Here is a 6,000-nt window from a genome sequence, read left to right on the forward strand (position 1 = left end):
GACGGACCTATAGGAGGAGAGCCTCCAAAGATGGACGGACCTATAGGAGGAGAGCCTCCAAAGATGGACGGATCTATAGGAGGAGAGCCTCCAAAGATGGACGGACCTCGATCTATAGGAGGAGAGCCTCCAAAGATGGACAGACCTCGATCTATAGGAGGAGAGCCTCCAAAGATGGACAGACCTCGATCTATAGGAGGAGAGCCTCCAAAGATGGACAGACCTAGATCTATAGGAGGAGAGCCTCCAAAGATGGACAGATCTATAGGAGGAGAGCCTCCAAAGATGGACGGACCTAGATCTATAGGAGGAGAGCCTCCAAAGATGGACGGACCTCGATCTATAGGAGGAGAGCCTCCAAAGGATGGACCTAGGTCTATAGGAGAGCCTCCAAAGATGGAGGGACCTAGATCTATAGGAGGAGAGCCTCCAAAGATGGACAGACCTAGATCTATAGGAGGAGAGCCTCCAAAGATGGACAGACCTCGATCTATAGGAGGAGAGCCTCCAAAGATGGACAGACCTAGATCTATAGGAGGAGAGCCTCCAAAGATGGACGGACCTCGATCTATAGGAAGAGAGCCTCCAAAGATGGACGGACCTAGATCTATAGGAGGAGAGCCTCCAAAGATGGACAGATCTATAGGAGGAGAGCCTCCAAAAGACGGACCTCGATCTATAGGAGGAGAGCCTCCAAAAGACGGACCACGATCTATAGGAGGAGAGCCTCCAAAGCTGGACAGACCTCGATCTATAGGAGGAGAGCCTCCAAAGATGGAGGGACCTAGATCTATAGGAGGAGAGCCTCCAAAGATGGACGGACCTAGATCTGTAGGAGGAGAGCCTCGAAAAGACGGACCTCGATCTATAGGAGGAGAGCCTCCAAAGATGGACGGACCTAGATCTATAGGAGGAGAGCCTCCAAAGATGGACAGACCTAGATCTATAGGAGGAGAGCCTCCAAAGATGGACAGACCTCGATCTATAGGAAGAGAGCCTCCAAAGATGGACAGACCTCGATCTATAGGAGGAGAGCCTCCAACGATGGACGGACCTAGATCTATAGGAGGAGAGCCTCCAAAGATGGACAGACCTAGATCTATAGGAGGAGAGCCTCCAAAGATGGACAGACCTAGATCTATAGGAGGAGAGCCTCCAAAGGAGAACAGACCTAGATCTATAGGAGGAGAGCCTCCAAAGATGGACAGACCTCGATCTATAGGAGGAGAGCCTCCAAAGATGGACGGACCTCGATCTATAGGAGGAGAGCCTCCAAAGATGGACAGACCTAGATCTATAGGAGGAGAGCCTCCAAAGGAGAACAGACCTCGATCTATAGGAGGAGAGCCTCCAAAGATGGACGGACCTAGATCTATAGGAGGAGAGCCTCCCAAGGAGGACAGACCTCGATCTATAGGAGGAGAGCCTCCAACGATGGACGGACCTAGATCTATAGGAGGAGAGCCTCCAAAGATGGACAGACCTAGATCTATAGGAGGAGAGCCTCCAAAGATGGACAGACCTCGATCTATAGGAGGAGAGCCTCCAAAGATGGACGGACCTCGATCTATAGGAGGAGAGCCACCAAAGATGGACAGACCTAGATCTATAGGAGGAGAGCCTCCAAAGATGGACAGACCTCGATCTATAGGAGGAGAGCCTCCAAAGATGGACGGACCTAGATCTATAGGAGGAGAGCCTCCAAAGATGGAGGGACCTAGATCTATAGGAGGAGAGCCTCCAAAGATGGACGGACCTAGATCTATAGGAGGAGAGCCTCCAAAGATGGACGGACCTAGATCTATAGGAGGAGAGCCTCCAAAGATGGATGGACCTAGATCTCTAGGAGGAGAGCCTCCAAAGATGGACGGTCCTAGATCTATAGGAGGAGAGCCTCCAAAGATGGACGGACCTAGATCTATAGGAGGAGAGCCTCCAAAGGAGGATGGTCCTAGATCTATAGGAGGAGAGCCTCCAACGATGGACAGACCTCGATCTATAGGAGGAGAGCTTCCAAAGATGGACAGACCTAGATCTATAGGAGGAGAGCCTCCAAAGATGGACAGACCTAGATCTATAGGAGGAGAGCCTCCAAAGATGGACAGACCTCGATCTATAGGAGGAGAGCCTCCAAAGGAGGATGGTCCTAGATCTATAGGAGGAGAGCCTCCAAAAGAGAACGGTCCTAGATCTATAGGAGGAGAGCCTCCAAAGATGGACAGATCTATAGGAGAGCCTCCAAAGATGGACGGACCTAGATCTATAGGAGGAGAGCCTCCAAAGATGGACGGACCTCGATCTATAGGAGAAGAGCCTCCAAAGATGGACAGACCTCGATCTATAGGAGGAGAGCCTCCAAAGATGGACAGACCTCGATCTATAGGAGGAGAGCCTCCAAAGGAGAACGGTCCTAGATCTATAGGAGGAGAGCCTCCAAAGATGGACGGACCCAGATCTATAGGAGGAGAGCCTCCTATTGGGGTACAGTGGAGGTATGGAGGGTGTATTGGGGTACAGTGGAGGGATAGAGGGTGTATTGGGGTACAGTGGAGTGATAGAGGGGGTTTTGGGGTACATTGGGAGGGATAGAGGGTGTATTGGGGTACAGTGGAGGGATAGAGGGTGTATTGGGGTACAGTGGAGGTATGTAGGGTGTATTGGGGTACAGTGGAGGGATAGAGGGGTATTGGAGTACAGTGGAGGTATGGAGGGTGTATTGGGGTACATTGGAGGTATGGAGGGTGTATTGGGGTACAGTGGAGGTATGGAGGGTGTATTGGGGTACAGTGGAGGTATAGAGGGGGTATTGGGGTACAGTGGAGGGATAGAGGGGGTATATTGTGGTACAGTGGAGGTATAGAGGGTGTATTGGGGTACAGTGGGAGGTATAGAGGGGTATTGGGGTACAGTGGAGGTATGGAGGGTGTATTGGGGTACAGTGGGAGGTATAGAGGGGTATTGGGGTACAGTGGAGGTATGGAGGGGGTATTGGGGTACAGTGGGAGGGATAGAGGGGTATTGGAGTACAGTGGAGGTATGGAGGGTGTATTGGGGTACATTGGAGGTATGGAGGGTGTATTGGGGTACAGTGGAGGTATAGAGGGGGGTATATTGGGGTACAGTGGAGGGATAGAGGGGTATTGGAGTACAGTGGAGGTATGGAGAGGGTATTGGGGTACAGTGGAGGGATAGAGGGTGTATTGGGGTACAGTGGGAGGGATAGAGGGGGTATTGGGGTGCATTGGAGGGATAGAGGGTGTATTGGGGTACAGTGGAGGTATGGAGAGGGTATTGGGGTACAGTGGAGGTATAGAGGGGGTATTGGGATACAGTGGAGGTATGGAGGGTGTATTGGGGTACAGTGGAGGGATAGAGGGTGTATTGGGGTACAGTGGAGGTATAGAGGGGGTATTGGGGTACAGTGGAGGTATGGAGGGTGTATTGGGGTACAGTGGAGGGATAGAGGGTGTATTGGGGTACAGTGGAGGTATAGAGGGGGTATTGGGGTACAGTGGAGGTATAGAGGGGGGTATATTGGGGTACAGTGGAGGGATAGAGGGGTATTGGAGTACAGTGGAGGTATGGAGGGTGTATTGGGGTACATTGGAGGTATAGAGGTACAGTGGAGGTATAGAGGGGGTATTGGGGTACAGTGGAGGGATAGAGGGGGTATTGGGGTGCATTGGAGGGATAGAGGGTGTATTGGGGTACAGTGGAGGGATAGAGGGGGTATTGGGGTGCATTGGAGGGATAGAGGGGTATTGGAATACAGTGGAGGTATGGAGGGTGTATTGGGGTACATTGGAGGTATAGAGGTACAGTGGAGGTATGGAGGGTGTATTGGGGTACATTGGAGGTATAGAGGTACAGTGGAGGGATAGAGGGTGTATCGGGGTGCATTGGAGGGATAGAGGGTGTATTGGGGTACAATGGAGGTATGGAGGGTGTATCGGGGTACAGTGGAGGTATGGAGGGGGGTATTGGGGTACAGTGGAGGTATGGAGGGTGTATTGGGGTACAGTGGAGGTATGGAGGGGGTATTGGGGTACAGTGGAGGGATAGAGGGTGTATTGGGGTACATTGGAGGTATGGAGGGTGTATTGGGGTACAGTGGAGGAATAGAGGGGGTATTGGGGTACAGTGGAGGTGTAGAGGGTGTATTGGGGTACATTGGAGGTATAGAGGTACAGTGGAGGGATAGAGGGGGTATTGGGGTGCATTGGAGGGATAGAGGGTGTATTGGGGTACAGTGGAGGTATGGAGAGGGTATTGGGGTACATTGGAGGTATGGAGGGGGGTATATTGGGGTACAGTGGAGGTATAGAGGGGGGTATTGGGGTACAGTGGAGGTATAGAGGGTGTATTGGGGTACAGTGGAGGTATGGAGGGTGTATCGGGGTACAGTGGAGGTATGGAGGGGGGTATTGGGGTACAGTGGAGGTATGGAGGGTGTATTGGGGTACAGTGGAGGTATGGAGGGGGTATTGGGGTACAGTGGAGGGATAGAGGGTGTATTGGGGTACATTGGAGGTATGGAGGGTGTATTGGGGTACAGTGGAGGAATAGAGGGGGTATTGGGGTACAGTGGAGGTGTAGAGGGTGTATTGGGGTACAGTGGAGGTATGGAGGGTGTATTGGGGTACAGTGGAGGGATAGAGGGTGTATTGGGGTACATTGGAGGTATGGAGGGTGTATTGGGGTACAGTGGAGGAATAGAGGGGGTATTGGGGTACAGTGGAGGTGTAGAGGGTGTATTGGGGTACAGTGGAGGTATGGAGGGGGGTATTGGGGTACAGTGGAGGGATAGAGGGTGTATTGGGGTACAGTGGGAGGGATAGAGGGTGTATTGGGGTACAGTGGAGGTATGTAGGGTGTATTGGGGTACAGTGGAGGTATGGAGGGTGTATTGGGGTACAGTGGAGGGGGGTATTGGGGTACATTGGAGGGATAGATGGGGTATTGGGGTACAGTGGAGGTATGGAGGGTGTATTGGGGTACAGTGGAGGGGGTATTGGGGTACATTGGAGGGATAGATGGGGTATTGGGGTACAGTGGAGGTATGGAGGGTGTATTTGGGTACAGTGGAGGGGGTATTGGGGTACATTGGAGGGATAGAGGGTGTATTGGGGTACAGTGGAGGGATAGAGGGTGTATTGGGGTACAGTGGAGGTATGGAGGGTGTATTGGGGTACAGTGGAGGGGGTATTGGGGTACATTGGAGGGATAGAGGGGGTATTGGGTACAGTGGGAGGGATAGAGGGTTTAGTGGGGTACAGTGGGAGGTATAGAGGGGGGTATATTGGGGTACATTGGAGGTATAGAGGGTGTATTGGGGTACAGTGGAGGTATGGAGGGTGTATTGGGGTACAGTGGAGGTGTAGAGGGTGTATTGGGGTACAGTGGAGGGATAGAGGGTGTATTGGGGTACAGTGGGAGGGATAGAGGGTGTATTGGGGTACAGTGGAGGTATGGAGGGTGTATTGGGGGTACAGTGGAGGTATGGAGGGTGTATTGGGGTACAGTAGGGAGGTATGGAGGGGGTATTGGGGTACAGTGGAGGTATGGAGGGGGTGTTGGGGTACAGTGGAGGTATGGAGGGTATATTGGGGTACAGTAGGAGGTATGGAGGGTATATTGGGGTACAGTGGGAGGGATGGAGGGTGTATTGGGGTACAGTGGAGGTATGGAGGGTGTATTGGGGTACAGTGGAGGTATAGAGGGAGTATTGGGGTACAGTGGAGGTGTAGAGGGTGTATTGGGGTACAGTGGAGGTATGGAGGGGGTATTGGGGTACAGTGGAGGTATGGAGGGTATATTGGGGTACAGTGGAGGTATGGAGGGTATATTGGGGTACAGTAGGAGGTATGGAGGGTATATTGGGGTACAGTGGGAGGGATGGAGGGTGTATTGGGGTACAGTGGAGGTATGGAGGGTGTATTGGGGTACAGTGGAGGTATAGAGGGAGTATTGGGGTACAGTGGAGGTGTAGAGGGGGTAATT

Source organism: Rana temporaria, unplaced genomic scaffold, assembly GCF_905171775.1.
Source record: "Rana temporaria unplaced genomic scaffold, aRanTem1.1, whole genome shotgun sequence".
In the NCBI taxonomy this organism is placed as follows: Eukaryota; Metazoa; Chordata; class Amphibia; order Anura; family Ranidae; genus Rana; species Rana temporaria.